Below are 22,237 nucleotides of genomic sequence, written 5' to 3' on the forward strand. Positions count from 1 at the left end.
CAAACCCTTATTTTTCTCACACAGCCAAACTCATTTGTGTTAGCGTGGTCTGTGCTGGTGCTGAAGCAAAGGTCAGCAAAGGGTTCTAGTCAGAGGCTGTGGCACTGTCCTGAGGGGAGCAAGTGCTGCTGGCATCCTTGTCAAGAATGACATGAGGGGTGACTTGGTTTTTTTTCTTTCTTCCAGCCAGGCCTATATATGAGCTCCCAGGTGGTCCTCTGAGCCCACTTCTGATGTCATTTTTCTGCAGGAAGGGGGTAAGTGGGCTGTACTTTGCTTGTTTTGTTGATGTTCAGTTTTATTATGATGCTCCAAAAAATCACATTTATTCCCTTTCTGGTAACAAATATTAAATCTCTGATTTGCCAGCATTAATACACTTAATTAAATAAACGAAATTGCCACGGAAAGTTATGTAGCCTGTCTCTTAATGTGCTACAACTTTCTTTTGGTTCATCTTCTCACCACCCTGAACCCTGGAGGCCCTCCGCTGACATTTTCCATTGCTTCTCACAATTGATTGACAAGTGAAGCCCAGATACCCCTCTCTGCTATGTTGTTTATGATCCTTGGAGTCTGTATTGTAGAAGCTGCCTTCTTTGCTTGGCAGCTTCTCTTGTTCTTGTTTCTCTTAATGACTTTTGTGTCCTTTTTTGTCACTTCTGTGATCTAAAGCATGTTTTTGTCACTGAAAGCACAACCTTTTTTTAGCCCTCCAGTCAAATCTTGAGCTGGACTACCCTTGCAACCATGTCTTTACTGATGGCAAATCCCTCCTGTACTTTTTGCTTGCACTGTTAGTCTCATAGCTATCTTTTAAGTGTTTGATTTTCTTTTCATTGCTGGTACATAGCTATATTGCATTCAGTGGAGTTGTACAGACTCTAAAAGTGTGATTCCCTGTGTTTTCTGGGGCATGGGCATTCCCCAATGCAACTGAGATTCTCTTTAGAGTAACTGAAAGGTTTTGAGGAGCATTGTTTTGCTGTCCCTTGTTAAAGTATTTATTCCCCCTTCCCCCCCCCATATTTACATCCAGACAAATCTTTGTTTCAGAGCATGGCTGGATCTGGGCTGGGTTGGCAACACAGCCCTGGCATCCTCCTTTCCCCTGTTTGTGGTGGTGCCCTCCAGGCAGATTCCAGGCTGTCATTCACAAGTGCTGAGCATGGACAGATGACAGTGCTTGTGCATGTCAAGTACTGTGAAAGTTTTGTGATAACATTCCTGGTGTTTTGAGCTCCTTATGGCATTTGTTCAGGCATTTCCAAATGGTTTTACTGTGTATCATGAGCAGCTGGACCTACAGTCTGATACTGTGGCTTATCAGTGTTGCTGGGATTAGTTTGTAGTGTTTGTACATGGCAAGTGTTTGAATTAGCTAAAGCCACTCTGGAGGCATCTTCCTCTTGTCAGTGTTCTCAATCAGTGCATGTGTTGCTGTTTGCTGATTTTTTTTTTTTTTTTCCTTCCCGGGATATTTAGTTCTGTCTCCTTCATCTCTGTCAAGATAGCTGTTAGGTGGGTATTTTCCTCTCTGCCTCTCATCACTTCCCATCGTAGAGTGAATGCTATTGCCTGTATTCCAGGTCTGTTTCTCTCATCCGTCCGGCTACACTGCTTTAGCTTATGTGCTGACTTGGTATTTGCATTCTTGTTTTGGTTATTTTCATTGGCAGAGCCATTGCCTGTGGCTCTTTGCTTGCATTTTTTGAGATTTAGATCTGCTCTTCTCTATACTCTTGCTTGCAAACGGGGACTCATGTAACCCACAGGCTCTCTAGTTTGGTGTTTCCAAAGTATTATGTGGACTCAGTTGTGATTCGGAGAAGACTCCAGGAACAAGCTCGCCAACAGAGTTTCAAGTTGACAAGCAGGTATTCTTTATTGCGGCGCCGGGAGACACGGGGGAGAGCTCCTCCTAAAGTGTGTCCCCGAATTGCTATACAGGTCATCCTTAGATGGTCACTGAGCATATTACATCATTTTCCAAAAAGTTTCCGGCATGCATACAAAAATGTGGTGGTCTTTAAGGGTCGTTTACTTTTCCCACAAGCTTAATGAACTACAGACATAGCAATCATCCTGGCCTTCTACTTATCAGCTAGTTTGACGGCTCTCATCCTGGACATCTGCTAGTCCGGGGTACTCCCTAGTAGATGCTTACACCAGTTTAATGGGTTTATTAACACCTCAAGCATAGCAATCATCCTGTCCTTTTACTTATCAGTTAGTTTATCTGTGCCCACCCTGGACATCTGCTAGTCCCAGATACTCCCCATCCCCAGGTCCTGTCCTTCTCTTCGGCTTTTCTCACACCTTTTGTACTGAGGTCCTGAGGGCCTGAAACTATGTCAACTACCTTCAAGCACCGCAGTTATTTTCCATTACAAAACCATCAAACTTAACATCACTTAGAACTGATTACATTTTGTACTTTTGTGCCTCCTTGTTTCAACATTTGTTTTCAATCACGCAGGACTAGGACTAAGTGTAAGTACAGGGAACGGGGCACCCACAGACATGCGGGCAGAACTGCCCCGGCCCTGTCCTGGTAGCCTGTCCCTGCAAATCTTCAAGGGATTGGTGCTTGCTCCTGAATTAGAAAGGGAGATTTCCCACTGGCTTAGCAGACAAGGCAAGTCTCCTGGGCAGTGTGTGAAAGCTGCTCAATCGGTTGGTTTCAGTGACTAGCCTGATAGAACTAGGCTTTGCTTTTCCCTTGTTGCTCTGCTGTGCCCTTGCATATTTTTAGTTCAGTGCCATGGCTGCCGCCTGCCTGCTCTGGGACCTCGTATGGCTGATCAGCATGATCACTCAGCCATGCATACTGGCATCACAGAGACGGAAGAGAGTCTGAAAAGAGCTCTGCTGAAAGCAAAGCATGTGTCTCCAACTGTGGCCTTTCACCAGGGCTCTCCCCATCCTATGCCTTTTGCCTGCAGCCATCATACAGCCCAGGAAACAAGACACTGCCAGATCCATGGGGAATCTGGTGTGGTAAGACTCATGTAAGTTAAGTGGCATGATGTTTACTCAATGAGTACTTTTCTCCCCTCTTGAGCTCTTTCTAAGTAGCTTTTATTTTGAAGATGCCAGCCTGGACTACTCTTCAGGGATCTGCCAGGCAGCAGCTTTTATAAACAAGATCATCAGAATGCCCTTTTTTGGGGGAAAAAAAGAGCTGCATTAGGAACACCTGCAGAAAATTGCCTCAGGGAGCAGTTTACCTTAGAGAGGCAAGATACTGCTGATAGTTGATTAGAGCCAATTTACAAAGAGCTGCAGGCAGTGGGGCCACAAGCCCTTTTGGTTGTGAGCAGCCAGGTCTGCAAGCCCCTGCTGAGTGGGTAGTGCTCCCTTCCTTCCCCCCATTTTCTGCCCACTTTTGCAGTGCTCTCTGATGTTTTGAACATTGTGAGCTGCTGGGTTCAGATGTGTGATTTTACTCTGCAGCCTTCTCATTCTGTTTTTGAGGACCACCAGGTATTTTAGAAACCGGAAACAAAATTTTGCATGGGTTAGTAAATTGCTGGGAAGAGCTCCAGTTTCTCTGCAAAGAGACCTTTTGTAGGCTGAGACAGTGGGGATGGATTTGCCCTGGGTGCTGGGGAAATATAGCCCTTCTACTGGGAATCAAATCTGTGTCCAAAATGCACATTCAAAGCATCAGTTGTGTAGATAGTGAAAACAGGACATGATCTCACTGCAGGTGTAACAGAGCCTTCCTTAAAATATACTTTAAGGTTTGGATTTGTTTTTTTTTTAACACCCCCCCCCCAGAAAAAAAATACCCAGGAGTTGAAGTCCATTCTCTACTATTTCTTATTTTTTCTTTTTATTCTTGCAATGAATTGTGTCTCTGTAAGAGGCAGTCTCCAAGACGAAATCTCTAAGGGTTCATGGCTGTGTAGTAGGTATATAACCTGGTATGCATTAGGATCAGTCCTGCGCTTGCTCCTTTGGCTGTAAGAACAGGTTTTATGTCTGTGTATACAAATCCCATCAGCAAGCATGGAGCTGCTGGTGCAGCTTTGCTCTTCCAGCCTGGGAGCCCATAGCAATGGAGCAGGGCCCCAGCTAGAGAGTGCGTAGAGCTGATCAAGAAAGGTAACGGCTGACTGAGGCCTGGCAAATGCTAGGAATAGACTGCTCCCTAGAGAGGAAACATTTTGGTTTAGACCGGATGCCTGCTGTGATTCTTACTTTACTTTTTCCACTCTTTTTCTCTGTAAACCTGTAGGAATCCAGGATGGAAAAAGTACATTTCTAAAGAAGATCCAAAATATTTATGACCAGAGTGTGAATTCGAGTAATAAATTGTATTTCTCTACAGGAGAGAAAAAAAATCACAGTTTCATGATAACTGAGCTGTAACTTTTTTTTTGTTTTTTAGGTAAATTCACTAACAGGATAATTGTTTGAATAAAGACCTGGCATTCATAAGGTGAGAGCAGTAGGAAAGGTACAGGTAAGGTAGTACTTTCTAAATAAACCCTAATGAAAGCAGCATAGGCTGCTTTTATCTTGTTTCTCTGACTAGCATTCCTTTAGTGGCTGTCACATGTTTACCAAAGAGCAGCCTTCCTTCTTCCTTAGGACTTTAAATCAACAAGTACATGCAGAGAAAAGAGCACGAGCACTGCTCCTGTGTTTGAAACTCAGGACTGTGATTCTCTTCAGCTTTGGCCAGCTTGTGTGAGCACTGTGGATCCGGAGGATTTAGCAACCTGTCCCACGAACAAAGGTTTCAAATGTGTAGCTTCTGAGAAAAGTGTTCCATTGCTGGTTTGACTTGTTTTTCCACTTTATGTAAGTGTGATTAGGTAAGTCTCCAGTTTTGAATGGTTTGTGGCTATTTGTTGATGAGAAAATAGCTTTCCTAGTTTGTTACTTTGGTGACAATTACAGTCTGAAAAGGAAATTATGTGTTACCAACACTTGTTACTTCGGATTTGTAGGCTTCTTTGGTTTTCTTGAAATACGGAGGTCTTGTAAATTGCAATAATGAAACAGGAGTTAGCCTTTTCTTTTGTTTTCTGCTTTGACAATGTGCTGTTTCCTGCTTTCAAATCAGATTTCACTGTGAAGCAATAGTAAGGCCATCATTCTGGATCCATAATGAGTAACACAAGTGCAGAGTATTTGCATTCCTGTCAAGCAGAGGGCACAGCTGATCAATATGCAAGAGAAACCATACTTGCATGTATTTGTGACTGGGGTAGGTTAAAAAAGGACCTGAATCTAACATGATATCTGTGGGAGAAAACTGATGGAGAGATCCAAAGAAAGCAGTAAGTAGACTCCATGGCTTGGCTCAGTGTGTCTGAAAACATCCAAGGAACACGATGCACTTTATTCTTATGGTCCTTTATGTCAAGTGTTTTTCAGAATGTGTGTGTGTATGGTCATGTGGGCTAGACTGGAACATCAGAGCTGCAGAAGTCCTTGAAATATGTGGAATCTATTTTAGTCTCCATTGCATCTGTTCTGGTTAACAGCTGCCTCTACCTGCAGCTCCACTTCTGACTCTTCATCTGGCTCTGAAGTGGCATGGCTCCCTATTTATTCCCAAGACCAGTCTGATGTCACAGCTTTTGCTTGAAAGAAACTCTGGATGTATGCTTTGAAACTTGTTAACGCAAATGAATCCTTTGAGGCAGTGTTGCGATCTGGAGAGGGCCCTTCTCACAGGTTTTATAGTGCTGGGATCCTGCCCTGCACATTTCCTTTTACAAAGGTTTTATGGAGGGTGTCTTGCATCATCAGCATTTATTTTCTCAGAGATCATTCCTGCTCCCCATTAGATTGGTGTCAGCTCTGCTTTTGATTTCCGTGCTTTTGATTTTCTGCACCCTGTAGCAACTGATATTTTGGGTATAAGTCCCAGGGTCCATTTTTTATTCAGTTTGGCTGAACTGAGATTAAGCAAGGATGAGGAATGCGTGGAATAGAAAGAAGGTGTGATAGAGGAAAGAATAAGATGGGACAGCACATATAGCAAGCCAGCTGTTCTCCTGGCCATTAAAACCAGCTCTGGTTCTTTCTTGCTTGTGCCTTTGGGACTTCTTTGCCTTTTCTGTATCACAGAGCCCTTGGTTTGCTGAGCAATGACTTCAGTTCACACCCTTCTCCATTGCAGCTCTAGTAACAAGTGAACTGGTTTGTTATACTGACGTGGATAGAGAAATGTTCATAGTGGCACGGTAGAAGGTGGCAGTGCTTGCTAAGCTCTTAACTCTATTAAATACATGACTCCAGAAATCACTGGCATTCTTTTCCCCAGGCATTTGTTTTAATGTCTGTTGATATTGTTACAACATATTTTCCATGGGTGTAGTTTGCTTGGTTGATACCAGAGGCCTAGAAATCTTCCACAATGCACTCTTTGTTTGAAGCCACACCCTGCTTTATGAGCAGCCTTCTTCCGCCTCCCGGGTCCCTTTTAAATACCAACAGTTCCCGCACCTTCTTCCTCAGGAGCTGGAGCCTGACCTTGCTAGCTAGCCCAGGTCTCAGGGAGCAGTTTGGTGGGGCAGCATCTCCTGTGGAGATGGCCTCCATACCAGCAAAAAAGCATCTAAGGGTCTTCTGCACCAGTTGGTGCAGTAGTGTGGGTTAGTCTGGCAGCAGATGACATGCATGGAATGAAGCTTGGTGTAGGGTCTGTGCCTTTGGGTTTCAGAGACTGGTGGGTTAGTGTCCTCTGGAATGCAGTAAAGAATGACCCAGGAGGTGAAAGAGAGCCTGAATGCCAGGGTTAAATCTGCTTTCAAATGCCCTGATTCCTTTTGGCAATTGCATGGAAAGGGCCATTTGGGGGTTGGAACTAGGTGATCTTAAAGTCCTTTCAAACTCTAACCATTTATCAATATCTATCAAATAATTTTTCAAAATCTAACATGATTTCAGATGATGCAGCACTGGAGGTTGTTAGGTGATAATTGGTGCTTTTTCATGGGTATGAATCTCATCCCAGCAAACAGAATTTCTTGTCTCAGGAGCAGCACATCTGTAGAAAATTCCTCTCTTGTCTGCTGTTCATGCCTCTTTTTGTGGCCCCTTGGTTGTGCTGAATGCCAGACTGATCGTCTGTCTTTGTGGCTGGGCTTAAATGCAGGAGCCAGAAACCTTTAGTGGAGCTGTAGAAAGGTTGGTCTTGTTTCTTCTTTAAAAAAAAAAAAAAAAAAAAATCAATTACTGGTTGTGCTTCCTAGGCAAAATTAGCCACCAAAGCTGCTCTTTTAGCACTGCCAGTTAGAAGGTTTAGAATAAAGCAGGTGTTCTATGCTGCATTTTGACAGCAGTCCTTGGTCTAAGAAGGTCCAGAAGGTTCATGGTTGCCCCACTTCTTTTTTTGGTCAGCAGTTTGCCTCTTATGTTGCCTGGATGTGTCTAATGGGATCTGAAAAGGGGAGCAGAGTGCCCTAAGAAGGCTCAAAACGTGTAGGCCAGTAGGTAGTGTATGTTACCAATATTGGAAACTACTTTTCTTTCAAAGGTCAGGGTTGAGGCATGGACCGTTGAGGGTCCTGGTGCCTGCGGGCGGCTGGTCTTCTCTCTGCCTGTTCTCTCTGCAGCCTGCCAGGCATCTGCTGAGCACTGTTGTGGAGCTGCTGAGCACATAAGCTAGCACATGGAGGAATGTGGGTTGTGGCCTCTTGCTGCCTCTTCATCACTTTCAGTAGCTATCAGGAGATGTCCGTGGCCTACAAGGATCCAACAAGTAACCGGTCAAGGAGGAGCCATGGTTGTGCTTGGAGGGTTCCCTGCTTTGTGTGGGCACATGGCCTGCTCTCCACAGATGGGAAATTGTCTAAGTATTAGGAGATTTGGTTTGATTAGCTGAAATCTCCTGTTGGCAGCACATTTCCAGTCCCTGGAGCAATGGAGATCAGACAGGTTGTCAAGGCAACACACAGCCTTCAGTGGGAGGTTTACTGCTGCATCGTCCTTGGTCAATTGATGGAGTAGGGTTTATTTAGGTCTTTAGAAAAAGAAGCTGCTGTCCAGCCTTTTGCTGTGGTGAGTCATTCTGCCTTGGGTCAGATTGGTGGAACTAAGAACAAGGCTTTGTGGATGAGAAAAATACATACATGAGAGCTTAAAGATCGCAATTATATTCCTCTTTGAAGAGGTGAGAGCACTTCAGTTCTGAGTACAGGCAAGTTATTCTTCCTATCCCCACAAATAAGAAACAAGCAGCAACTGAGACCCTTCTTTCTCCTTCCTCTCCACCTCTTTCCTCTCTCTCCCAAATGTAAAATACTTGGTTTTGTTTGCTACAGGACTCTGTGCTTATTGTTGAATTCTTGACCCATAGCAGGGATTGTTCCAGTTTGAGCTTCTGTCACTGCTTCACTTGCTGCTCTCTGCTCCCTCCTCTGTTGCAGAAGGCTTGATAAATTCAGCTTATATAAGTTTTCATTTTATTGCATTATTACTCCTTTTACACCACCTGCAAGATGAAGAACTCATCGTGTCACCACTGTGAACATCACTGCAACAGTGGTGGTGTGCTCAAAGTCATTCTGTCTGTCATTGTCTGTTCATTGGTCTGGACTCAAAGTTGGACACTTGGCTGGGACATGGGAATCTGTCACTGTGAGTGTTCCCTGGTTTTACTGAGATAACATGGTTAAGCAAGTCGTATGCAGAGCTTTCTCTGAAATTTTGGAAGGGACCCTGTGCAGTGTTCCTGTATGCATGGTCAAGGAGGGACATGCTATTGTTTTGAGTGCAAAAACTTGATTTGCTAAGTTAGTAAAGGTTTCTTTAAAGTACTTCTGGCAGTGATAGGAAAGATATGCTACAAAGCCAACATGACCACACCTTGTGACTTCAAGGTGGTATATGGGAGATACAATCACAGTCCCTGTTTTCGTTTCTCTTACTTTTGACATGAACGTGGGTTGTGCTCAGCAGTAGATGCCTTGTTAGTTTGGGAAGAAATCACTGTACAAGAAGAATGATGAAGCAGTCACTGCATGGCTTAACATGGGGAGCCAGGCTGGCATTTTTTGAACATGCAGGTGCTTCTCTTCTCTTGTGTGTGTGTGCTTCAGCTGGTATCATGCAGTGTGGGGAGAAGAGAAGGAATTAATAAATAAACCTAGACACTGCTTGCTAAGAGACAAATTCAGACCTTCTCTGTCACAAAATCAAGGCATGAGCTTTATAGACAGCAATTTGTATGTGAGAGGGGAAAAATTAAAAAGGATGGAGGAGCCTTTAAAAGTCTACATTGGCATCCTTACTTATTTACCCTTTTTGAGAGGTTGGCAGTTGATAGATGTGTCAGTGTGATGATGCACTGTTATCTTCTTTTCCCATCTCAAAATACTGCATTAGTGATGCCATGGCAACAAAGAAGTTGTCTTTAAGGAAAAGGAGAAAAAAAGAAGTGTGACTTCAGTGTTCAAGAAAGGTGGCAGACTGACAGCCCTAGTCTTCCCGTTCTACCAGTAAGGCAGTGGTGGTGTCAGCTATGACAAAGTGTATCCGATTATGAACTCTGTGTCATACTGTGACTGCAATCAAGCCTGGGACACGATCAAAGACAAACCTACTACAGTAAGAGCAGGCTGAAAGTTTCCTGAGAAAACATGCTCTTCTTAGACAATTAAATTCTGTTTAAATGCAGCTTTTTCTAGGAAATACATAATATTGAATAACCTTTCCTAGACCCATGTCCTTATTCAGGATAGAATTCCTCTCTGAGCAGAGCATGATGATGGTGAGAGAAACCAGCTGTCCCTTCCCACTGTGGTAGGTTTTCTGGAGGTCAGTTGGTCAACGGACATGTGAGAGGGAGAAGTTCAAGCCTCTGTCCTGCTTAATTCAGACTTGCATTTGATCACAGGTCTCATTTCTAACATGAGAGCCCTAAGCAGCAGGAGGCTGGCTTTCAGGGACTAGTTTCTTTCTCTCATTTAATCTTATCTAGGTGTTGTAGATAATTATCACCACAGCCTTTTTCTTGCTTTCCTATCTTTTAGGTGAAAACCAAGTTAGTCCTCTCACTGCTTTGTGTGGTGGCTGTTTTTACAATGCAAAACAGTTCCAGCATGCAAAACTGAGCATAGTGCAGAGATTAGGGTGAATACTGAGATAGAGAAAAAATGACAGAGCAGACTTGAGTGTGAGGGTGACTCATAGTTTATGGACTAGGAAAGTAATTTTCTGCCCGGTTCTAATTTTCTTCACTGCTCTGGAGAAGGACTGAAACAAACAATTGTGAAGGCTGTGGTTTTCAGTTTGATTATCTCAGCTGTTGGACCAACTTTGAGAACAATCCTGTCAGGGACCAGTGGCAGTACAGAAGCACCAAGGCGTGGATGGGTACCATGATGTTCTTTGTGCTGTACCCACTCAACCTCTTCAGCCTTGATGTGGAGAGGACCAGTTTTCAGTTTGTGAATGGCAATTCAAGTGCTGTGCCACTAAAATTCTCAGTCTCCCTGGCCATGTTAACTTCAGTGAATTTTAAATACCATGCTGAATTGGAGCCTTTTCTAAGATTATTACTAAGATTGACAATTAATTTCTGAATCACCCTTTAGAGGCCTAGATTGTTACTTGCATCACCTCTGTTAGACAGCATGAATGCTCTCCTCTCCATTAAGACACAACTCCGTTCTCTTCTTTCATCTGTACTTGTGGTGTGTGTGCTTACACATAGAGGAATGGGGTGAAAGACAGGACTCTTCTGGATGCCGAACATCAGGCATCATCATTAGCATACACTGTGTACTTGCTGTTTACTTGAACTAGTGCTCCACACTTGTCTGAAACACATCCAGCAAAACAAATAATTAATCTTTTCTAATTGGAAAATGGCTTTTGTTGAAAGCAGAATATTTCACAGAACCATATGTGCTTGGTTGCAGATGTTGTCAGGAGCACTGTTTAAGGCCAGGGTGGGATTTCTCCTGCTGGGAAAACAGTGCTGCTGCACTGTATACAGCAAGATACATAGCAGCCTTTGTAAAGTGGAAAATCTGGCCTCAAAGAAAACCTTGAACTTGGGTTTCCTCATTGCTAGCTTATGGCTCTCACAGGGGAGCTGCTGGATGCTCCAGAGTTTGCCAAGTGTTTCTGGCTTGGTCATTTATCTATAGCAGGTTGTCAGCAAAGTCCAGACTGCATCCTGAGAACTCAGGTCTGTCCCATTTCTCAGGTGAGTGCCCTGGCTTAATGCCACTGCCTCCTTGTCCCTTGTTGTGCCCGATGTACCTTCTCATGAACTCAGTGCTGCCAGGACGTGTTCAGCACCTCTACTGAATAGCGTCCCCAAGAAGAATCAGACTTTATGCGCAGAAATGCCAGTTCTGTGGCTTTCAGGTGACCCAAAGTGACTGAGGAGATGCCCAAAGGCCTGCAGCTGTTGCCGTGGTGTTATCTCTAGGAATGTGCTGTAGATGGTCTACCTGGGACCCTCAGCCTTGCTTCAAAAAGTGAGGTATTTCTAGATAGTGAAGTGCCTGTGTACATGGATAGAACTTTTCTTGATTGTTCTTTCAAGTCTTGCTTCCACCATTTTGGGTTGTGTCTGTGCCATGACCTCTCTTCTGTAGAGTAGTCATGTTAGCATTTTCCTGCTTCACAGAGTTGCTGGTGGGATAAACATGGCAAAACATATAAGGTGTTTAGGGACTGTGGTTATGTGGGTCATAGGAGAAAGAAGAATGAAGTTGCTGTACTGTCTTTGAAACCTTTGAAATTGCATGCCTATGTCATAGGTCACAAGGACAGCTTAAATCTTTAAAAGTTAATAAAAATATATTCAAGTCAAAAGTGCCTTTTGGTCCTTCACATTCCTTCTATAAAAGGACTAGAGAACTTCCTCATTCTTGGTATCTGTAAATCAGCACATAAAAATAAAGCTTCTATGCAGGACAAGTCCACCTGCCTTGGATGGGAATTTTACTCTTCTGCCATAGCACTGAATGTGGTCTGATTGTGTTTCTGATAATGTATTTGTGGATCACCTTGAGAAGAAGAGGAGGAGTTATACAACTGTTCCCTCACAATGCTGTTAGGAAGGGTCAGGCTTTGTCTTGTTTGAAATAGATACCAGGAGGGAGCTGCAATCCTGTGAAAACACACATTTATTTCTGAAGAGTCTGTATATTGTGTGTGTGGTGCACATGGATAGAATTGCCACCTGTCCAAGGCTGATAACGCTAAGGTCATGCACTCCTTATTCTAGCAGCTTGCCGTATGAAGAATTGGTGCCTACAGCTTCCTTTGGTCTGAATTTATGAAATGCTATGTGCAGTGAGTTGCTTCACCCTTTGTAGCACTTTCTGAGTTTGCATGGATTCTTTGGAGGTTTTGCTATAATGGAAGCAGTGTTAGCTGTAGCTCATGAAACCTCTTTACCTTTTTTCTGTCTTTTTCTGATCCCTCTCACAAAGATCCCATTAGTTATCCTATTCCTTTAGTAATCCACATATGGCACTGTTTTCCTTTATAACCTTGGCCTCAGACTGTGAGTGGGCAAAGTGATACCCACACGTTTTGGGCACCGAGTAGAGGAAGTGACTGAGAAACCTTCTTGGTGTTTCCATTGCACATAGCAGGGAACTCGTCCTTGCAGTGGGGCTGCTGTCATCGTTTCACCCCACATAACTTTCCTCCAGTAGTTGCTGAGCCTTGTTAAGCACAAGGCTTGTTACAAATGGATTCCTGAGCTTTGCTGCACTGTGATACTGCTGATAGGGATGAGGATATGTAGGTATGCAAGTAGGTGGAACCTTTCTAATACATCGTAAGAGTAATAATAATAATAATGTGCACTTCTACTGCCTTGCAGCTTTCTCTAGATCTTCTGCCCACACATCAGCCTACTTGGTTCACAATGCAGTGTGCGTGCTAGACAATTAGTGGTTGATAATGAAAAATGTCATGGGAGCCAGCAGGAAAATCATAGCTTACTCCAAATATATAATGAAATGTAATTAGCACAGACAGTAAAACAGACAATTTATGTTTTTTTTTGTAATTAAAAAGTACCAGTAAATATCCCTTTTGCAGGAAGCTTTGTATCAAATGGAATTAAAGAGCTATTGTCTGGAATGGGATTTTATGCAAAATTTAACCCATGCAGAGCTGAATGGATTAAGGTTTTGTTAACTGCAGACTGCCCAAGTGAATCTACTGTGGCACTTCTTGTATTTGTTCTCCTTGTTCTGGTCTGTCTGGATGGGCCAAGTCTGCCAGCAGAATTGCTATGAAACCTCCTGCAGGCCAATTACCCAGCCATTGTCAATGCATGTAAAGGTGTGGCCAACACTTCCCTCCTGCTCTTCCAGATGGATTCTTCCCTGAAGTCATCCTGTAGTGTAGAGGTAGCTTTGAGGGAGAGGATGGAGCAGAAACAGCACTGTGATATCTTTCCTAGCTTGGAGCCATTCACAATGCACCTCTTGTTTGTTCTTAAGCAGTGTATGCAAAGCAGTGTGTGCAGTTTTGCATGCCGTCAACCTGCCAGGAGCACAAACACTTTTTCTTGGCTTGCACTCTCACCTGGGCAAAAGAATGTGTGAACCCACTGTGGTATTCCACAAAGGTGTCTGTGGCATCAATTCCTTTATTTAAAACCGGGTGATTTGAAGAGTCCTGGCTGAATGGACTGTTCTTACCCCAAAGCATGTGGTGGACAGCTCCTTCCCTGGACTTGGGTGCCCAGGGTTTGAACCAGCAGTTGAATGCCTCAGTAAATTTTCTCTTCTTGCCCTCAGTCTGTCATCTATTGCTGTAAGGCTGAACACTCCAGCAGTGCTGTAGCACAAGTGATGTGTGTGCATTTCTGCTGCTCATCCTCTCCCTCCCAGGCCCAGACATTCCACCACACACCAAACAGAGCTCTACTCCAGATCAGTTTGACAATAATTTCCCAGGTGTAGTCTTAGCCTAGAGTTTCAGGTCTGCAGAGAAAGCCCTCCAGCTGAGGGTTGACAGAGCTGTCTAAGTGGTCCGGACTGTATGCAGGTGCAGCATGTTTTCCTCTTGATGATGGAGGAGCAGATTGTCCACAAGTCTCCTATCACAGAGGAAAATGAGCTTCCAGCTGGAGTCAAGTGCACAGACTGTAACGTTTCTACCCACATATATGAGACAGTGCTCGGGTGCAAAATCGCAGCCCTCCCTCGGAGTCACTGTGGCACAAACCTCTAATATCTGGCACAGATAACATGGGGGAGAGAAGAGGAAACTTCTTAAAGCTGTGGGACAGGATGCACCTTGTGCTGCAGAACTCTCAGCTACCTCTTTACAGTTAGGCAGCCTGTCTTTAGGAAAGGGACTCTGTGGTTTGCTATGGGAGCGGGAGGTGTCAGTTCCTGCCAGAACTGTGGTGGTCTTTCTGGGGCACCTTTCCTCTGCTTGGTGCCTACAGGGAAGGGGAGGAGCGGTGCAGGGATCTCAGCCCTTGTTAGTAGCTGGCTGATAGTCTGTGCTGTTCAGGATGTCTGGGGGGTGAGGTGGGGGAATGGTCTGTGCAGTCCCTTCTTACCTATGCTTCCAAAGCCTCTTCCTCTGTGCAGACACAGTTGATAGTGTTTGGCTTTGACAGCTTCCTCCCAGAAGCTGCTGCTGCAACTTTTATGAGCAATGACACGAGATGCCTTTTACAGCTCTGTCCCAGAGTAGAGGAAGCCTGAAGGGTCATCCCAGGTCCTATGCCACTGCACTACAACTTTCTTGTTCCTCTGTAGCTGACTAGGAAACAAGAATAGGTGGACAGTAATGCTGTTGTGCTGATCTGAGATCCTTTAGAGCAAGTGAATAGCAGCTTATAACTTGTCTCCAAATTTTACTTTCAGGCTGCCTAGTCTAGTCAAGGGTCTGCATTTTCTTCTGGAATTTTTCAAGGTACTGTGCATGTCTGTTAGAGAAAGGGGCACTTTGAGGATTTCTGCAGCTGGGGGTCATGTGGCATATCGGAGCATGTGCTGGACAGTTTGTGTTTGAAAATATTGGGGGCTTGTTTGTGCCCTGTCTGAGAAGTGGAAACCCTCAACATCTCCTTGGGCTCAGAGCTGAGATTTTATCAAAGGGCTTAACAAATAGTAACAGCAGTGTCTGCCACCCCTCTACATCACACTCTTGGTAATGAAATTACTCACATAGAGCCTTCAAACTGTGATTGTCAGTTTGCTACATACCTGCTCCAATTTCATGCACACACACACACATGCACACACACTCACATGCACACACACTTGCAAGCTGAGATGTGGTGATCCTGAGTGGTTTTTGTATGCAAGATAGAGCATAATCCTTTTTCCTACATACGCCATGCTCAAGAAAAGGAGGGGTCAGTGATGGGACCCAACTAGGCTTTCATGTATATTCTGGCATTATGGCTACTTTGATTTATGCTCAGCTCCTTTGATTTTTACTTGGCTTCAGCAGCCAGTTAATGGTGACTTCAGCAGCTGAAAATAGCCAGAGTAGATGTATCACTCAGCCACTCTCATGTTCCCAGCTCTGCTCCCAGGGTTGAGGTGTGAAGTGAAGATAGGTCTGGTATGTGCCTGCCAAATTATCCAGGGAAGCAGTGGCACTGATCTTCAGTGCTGTCAGGGAGACCTACTGTCTTTATGGGCTGCTTAGTGCTGGTGTGACATAAAAGGGACACAGAAGTAATTGCCAGAGAAGTGTCTGTGCCCATGCAGAAGAGAGAAAAGGAAATGTAGACTTGATCTTGTTGTCATTTAAGCTGCTGTAATTCAGTGCATACTTCATTTCCTTCCTTAGGCTGGAGTGACCAAGATCAGAGCCACCTCCAGAGTTTGTGTAAGCCATGTTCCTCTGGGTTCAGTCCTAAACACTTGTCTGACTTGTATGTGGATTGCAGCTATGCACTGGTGATTTTTGTTTCCAGCTGAGGCAATTGAGGCATGTTGGCTTGTATTAATTTAGGGGTTTTTAATCCCCTAGATGACAGTCCTGCTATGCAATAGCAAGGTTGTAACTAAAGCCAGTGTAGCTCTTCTTACCTAAATCTTTTGCTGAGTCAAGTCTTGTAAACTCCCAGTGGGATGTTTCACAGGCAAGGCTGACTCTGTTTACATCTCATCCCATGAGCTCATCTTGTCTGTAAGCTGCAGCTTTGCAATAACAGGCATCCCTGGTGTGCCACTGATGCTGCTGATGTTTCATTTTTTATAGGGTCTTTGACTTGAATTGAACAACTGAACTTCACCCCTTCCTGGTGAAGTAAGTACCAGGAAAACAAGCCTTTTTCTTTTTAGATGGCACTTACAGTTTTTGATGTGTGTGCCCTTGTCATCCACATCAGATGATGTATGTAGTGTTTGTCCTTTGTTTTGGCATTTTGATATGTGTGAGAGAGGTGAAATGGCTTTAAAAGCTTTTTCCTGGCGCCTGTGGTTTGTTGCAGACCCAGTGGTACAGGCAGAACATGATAAATTGAAATAAGATTGTTTCTCTGCAGTTTGACATAGGGATCATTTAGATGCGTAGTACTAGGTTGTCAGCTGGTGCAAAACCACTGTGCTCATTATGTGGCCAAACCTGACACCAAAGGAGCTAAACTGAGCTGGAGTCTGGTCTTTTGCAGCAAAGAATGGTAATCGTGTAGTACAGTAATGTACTTCTTACTTAAGGGTAAAGCAACAGTTGAAAGAGGATCATAGGCTATACATTAACCTGGTTCTTAGTAAATGTACTGAAGTTCATGAGCGCCTTTATAGTGTAATCTGGTGGTTTAAAAGAAAATGCAAAAATTGCAAAGGAGGTGTTGGGGTCTTTTGACCCCTAAGTTGCTCCCCTCTCGCAGCAGCCTCTGAGAATTTACCACAAGCTGTGCAGAAATGGTTTATGACCAACTGCTGTTTCTTGGCTGATTCTTGTTGCACTTCAGAGTGTCTCTCTTGAGGCTGGTGGAATTCTGCATTGTTATGAAAGGTTATTAAAATCAGAGCCTTTCTTGGAGTTCATCATGTGACAGAAACGAAGACCTTGATCAGAGCCAAGTTTGGTGTGTAGTGTACATTACATTTACCACAATACCTCCCGTAGGTGAGCCCAATGCGGATGGTGGCACCAGAAAGTTTAATGCATTTAATGCAAGTCAAAGTTCTGCTGAATTTCAGTGCCGTTTCTTCTGTGGAAGGGATGGGGAATCAGAGCTGTGGATACAGATGTGGTTAAACCACAACTTTCTCAGGACAATTTTCCCACTTGTGCTGATGTTTTCTTTCCTGAGACAGCTGGGGTTTTACCTGCCGTTGGAGTCTTCATTATCCTCCCTGCAGTCCTCTTCCACTTCATCAACAAGAAGCTCTGCTTTGAAAAGGGAGATGAGCTTCCATGCATGGGGCAAGAAGGAAGAAGAAAACACTACAAAGAAAAGTCCAGAGTTCAAGAGGGCTTTGGTAGGTATCACAGTATTATATTGTGTTTGATGTACAGACTCTTCTTGAAGCTTTGACTACTGGGAGAACAGAGATAAACCCATTTTCTGTGTCTTGGGTTATTTGTGTGGAAAACAGCAGGGTTTTGGATAGACTATACTAACCTCCAAAACTTGATCAAATGGATATACAGTTGCTACCATGCTCCCATTATCTTTGTTGTGTGAAGTAATATCTTGAAAAATGGAGGGCAACAGTGGGTAAAAAGCACACTCCCCACTCTCTCTCTGTTGTGGGGGTGTTTTGTTAATCTAGTGAAGAGCAAAATGTGAGCAATTCTGAGTAACAACACTACCTTTCTGCTCATGAAAGATATGCCTGTCCTAGTTTTCTTGTAGTAGCTATTACATGTTCTTTCATGTGTTTGTTTTTATCTGGAAACGTTATGTCTTGGGTAAGTCCTGGAGTCAAAATAACTGGGAGTTTTACTGTGTTACAAAAGTAACATTTTAAAGTTTCTCAGCCATCAAAAATGCATCCATTCTGATAATAGTGGTAACTAGGAATTTGGTGATTTCATGGTACATTTGTTTGTAAATTTGCATGTTAAAAGCGTATAATCATGGTAATAATCAGCCAAGAGGAGGCCTCAGAAGCCTCCCAATTAAAAGGTCTATTCTCAGAGATTCCATCTTAAAGCTAATTGTAGAAAGACACGACCTCAAAGTTGTGGAGCCCCTGGAGATTTTCTTGTTGTACATTTTGCCTTGTATGCAGAGCTCAGCATGCTTTTGGAAAGGGCGTGAACTCATCATACCTTAAAAGTCCAGGATTTATGGGAAGTTGAAGGCTTGGATGCCATATGTAATAGGAATTCAGTGAGACTGGCTGCTTCTTGCTAAATGCATTAGTAAGCCTGGGACAGGCACCAGAAAGTTAAAAGTACTTGAAATTGTTTCCTTCTCCATTGAAAGTCCCAACTTTAATGTTTCTAAACAAAGACTATGGAGTTTTTTTAATAAGTTTCCTTCTTCGATATTATTTTTAAGTCTTTCTTCCCTTCTCTTCGCCTCTCATCAAGTGGTGTAAAAATGTGGCTTTTATTTCAGTTTTTAAGATGACACATCTCCCAGGAGTGTGTGGGTGTTGACATTCTAGGGAGCTGTCACAGGCTATCGTGTAAACATGTATTTGCAATGCTTTTTAAAATGTGAATTATTAATAAACAGGGTGGCTGGCTTTTTTTGTGTTTTGTTCCTTCCAAATTTTGAAGGACAAAAAATTGCTTCCCTGCTGACACACTCGGTGGCAATTTTCATTTCAGACTAAATCTTATGTCTGAGTAATAAACCTTTGAAAACATGGGTTTATAATGGAAACACTAATTCAACTTTAACTACAGCTGTGCCATACAAGCAAAATACCACACACATTAATGAGGTGCTAAATCTGATACGGCAGAGGAATGTGTTGTAATCATTAATTACAATGGAAGCTTAAAGTTGGAGCCTGTTTTTTCCATTCAAACAAAATCAGCTTGGTGAGTTGGAGCTAAGAGCTATTTAAAAATATCACCTCTATATTTAGTTTGAATTTCACCATAGCATTTAGATACTTGTAAGGCCAATATGGGATATGCATGCAGGAAATGCTAATTCTTTTAAAGGACAGCAGCATGAGAGAATATATTAAACCTTGGGCTAATGTAGTGTGTCACATGGCAAATGTAGAAACCTGGAGCCTGAGCTTGGGCTGGGAAGCCAGGAAAGGCTGTTTCTAGCATTGCGGTTGCTTGGTGAAGGAGACTTCCCAAAACGAGTGTTGACTTCTCAGAGTTTGTTTCAAATTCAGAATCTGACTTTGCTTGGTAGAAAGAAGAAGGATGGGAGTGTTTGTAATGTGTAACTTTTATGTTAGTGTTCACCTTTTGTCTTCTCAACTTATTCTGGTGAGCTGCATTTGTTACAAGGAGATCCTGATTCTAAAGACTCTGCTGTTCTTTAACATGTAATCCACTAATGATTGCTCTTTCCAGTCCTAAGCTCTCACAGGGAAATCTTTTTGTTTCTCCACATCTGGAGATCAATGAAGAGTGGTTAGAACGTGTCTGTCTAAGTAGGAGAGAAAAGCCATTTTGCATTTTGATTCCTCTGGCATGACTATACCATCTGCAGTAGGATAAACCTAAGTTTGCAACAGCATATGTGCATGAACGCTGTAGCCTGAGAAGGTGTGTATGGGTTCAGTGCATGAGATGTTTCTTTTGTCCTTGGATCTAGTTGAGTTTTGAGTTATCTACTGACAAAAATGAATGTTGGTATAGAAACATAAGCATCTGTCTGCACTTTACAGGTACACAGGCTGACATTTAGAAAATGTACTGTAAAATGTCAAAGTTGTTGTTGGTTTTGTGTTTCTGTGTAGAGCTTGACCTCAGAACGAGGCAAGTGATAGAATGCAATAGGTGCTTCGCTTGTCATGGCTCTAAGATACAACTGGCTGGTTTGTTCCTAATTTAATTTTAATTGCACAATTTGTGTCCATATGCAAGGAACAGGATAGATAAAGAAAAAATCTTTGTGAAAGTGAGGAATTAATTGAAAACCTTTCAGGAGACTCCAGGACAAAGCGTCTTAATTACTGGGGCACAATGGATAACATTTTTTATACTTGAAGCTTTTGTGGATCCTGTTCTTGACTGCTTCATTGACCTTAGTAATGAGCCCATCACTTGTGCAAGGATGTGCTGCCTTGGTTACCTCTCACTCAGCTGCAGGAGTGCATTCACTGGCGGGGGGGGCTGGAGCTCATCTGGACACAGCCAGCCTGTATTTAGGATGGTCTTGGCACTGCAAGCGAATGCTCAGAACAAGCTGTGGAACCTGATAGAGAACATGCTAAATATGTAACCAATAGCACAGAGTTAACTTCATGCGTATCAAGCTTGCTTGCTTGGCTATGCCCAAGCATGTGCAGAAGAAAGTGATGGTGGCATGAAGCAGTCCTGACACAGCTGGAGTGATGTAGAGCCTTTATGTAGGTCATGTGCAGAATTCCTTACTGAGGAAAAGATTAATCATCAGACCTTTGGCCTTAATATAGTCAGCTGGAGTGGATCCTCACAGCATTTGTAACCTTTCAGGTGGTGGGAGAGTGTGTGTGGGTGAAATTTCCCCTTGGAGCATCCCCCCCAAGCAAGGAAGGAGGACCTTCCCTTGAGCAGAGGTCTGACAAATGTCAGTGGGGTCTCGTATGAGACGTTGTGATGCTGTAGCATGAATTTCAGGACTAAGAGGTGGTGATGGTGTTCTTGCATGCAGTGCTGCTGAGCCCTTTGCTTCAGAAGTTCGTGGATGAAATGAACTTCACAGAAACATGACAGTGCTGGGAAAACCCTTGTGTAAAGAGCTGTATCTACCTGTGTGTTTCAGTGCAGTGACTTGAAAAGGGCCTTTTTTGTTCACTACTGTAATCTTTTTATAATGATGTGACCTGAGACTGGGAAAGAAGTTGTAGTTTCCTGACTGTGCTTTATACAGAAATATTCCAATTGTGCTATGCCTTGAACACTTGTTGTGATGTTAAGGATGTACTCCTGATATGTGGACTCAGCTTAAACATCATGAGGTTTGAAGAAACATTTTTTTCCATTTTTTCCTTCTGTCTTACAGCCTTGAGGATACTTTCAGTTCATGTTCTCAAGCTGTTCAACACAGCCACTGCTCTAGCCTCTAGGGCTAGCAGCACAGTCAAATAAATGGAGATGCAGCTCTTTTATAAACCACTCATCTCCTGTAGCTGATATTTTAAGGAAAGCATCAACACCTATAACACTCAGCAAAGGCAGGAATGTTATCATGGACGTTGACCTTGCTTTGCGCGTGCAGCCCTGGGCCCAGTCAGGCACCAGGACCATCATGTGCAGTGTGCGGGATCATAAAAATGCCAGCAGAGGCTTAGCTTCATGTTTAGAAACCAGTAATGTGGGTGAGTGTGACAGTACCAGTCTGGAGTGCACAGTAGACTGTCTTCTTCCGACAGCATGGTAAGGAATGTCCTTTTCCAAAGAAATGCAATTATGGTTGTTCTTTGTAACCCTGTTGCTGAGTATCCAGTAGCTCCATTGTCCTTGGTGAGGTGTGGGTTGGAAATGAGTATGGGGTTATTTATACCACCTACTTGAGGCATGTGTCTCAGCCATGGTGTTAGGTTCCTTGATCTGCCAGTGGCAAGAGGGAGAGAAGGCCTTGAAAAAGAAGTTTCTCAGTGCCCAAATGAAGCTGCTCTTCTAAATTGCTTTTTTTCTTAATTGCTTGTATAGAGGCTTGTAGGAATAGTGGCTGGACATGAAACAGTGTGACTGTTGCCACTGATGTCTACCCTAGATACCAGAGAACCTGGTTTGCAACAAGGCTAAATTAAATGAAGGGGAAAAGGTGAGGGAGCAGTTCTTAAGTTGGTAGGGACAGCTGTACACTCAGATTTACAGCTCTGAATTCTTTTAAACCATTGGAAACCAGGTCTGGCTTTCCCAGTGACCTCTTAGCCTCCCAGCATGTCAGGTTGGACTGATGGTTTGACTTAGCAGAAGTGAAAGGAGATGGGAGCTATACATTTAGCCATGTGTGTACACATGGATAACCAGGAATGAATAATTATCCACTGCATTTGCTACTTATGGCTGTGGTTCCCAAAAAGCACTGTCTGCACTGCTTGATGGTGGTCCATACAGAGCAATTTCCATAGACTCTGTAACTCTGTAATGGAGTGTGTGTGGGGGAAGAAGGAGTAACAGTAACTGGGTGACTTCTCAGAATGTTTCTAAAACATGTTCATTGTGTTAAACAGCT

The 22,237-nt window shown here is 43.4% G+C and overlaps 1 protein-coding gene across 1 annotated transcript in view; it reads left to right on the forward strand.

Annotated features, from left to right (window-relative positions):
• The first annotated feature begins 215 nt into the window (after positions 1-215).
• SYT16 (synaptotagmin 16) overlaps positions 216-22,237 on the forward strand; it is a 70,943-nt gene continuing 48,921 nt past the window's right edge. Inside the window, exons 1-2 of the mRNA XM_057416087.1 lie at positions 216-268; positions 17,240-17,408. The gene's annotated coding sequence lies outside the window, so the exon portion shown is untranslated. The remainder of the gene's footprint in view (positions 269-17,239; positions 17,409-22,237) is intronic.

This window comes from Pezoporus wallicus, unplaced genomic scaffold (genome assembly GCF_028554395.1).
Source record: "Pezoporus wallicus isolate ANWC-B61680 ecotype Strahan unplaced genomic scaffold, APGP_CSIRO_Pwel_v1 scaffold_2146, whole genome shotgun sequence".
Classification (NCBI taxonomy): Eukaryota; Metazoa; Chordata; class Aves; order Psittaciformes; family Psittacidae; genus Pezoporus; species Pezoporus wallicus.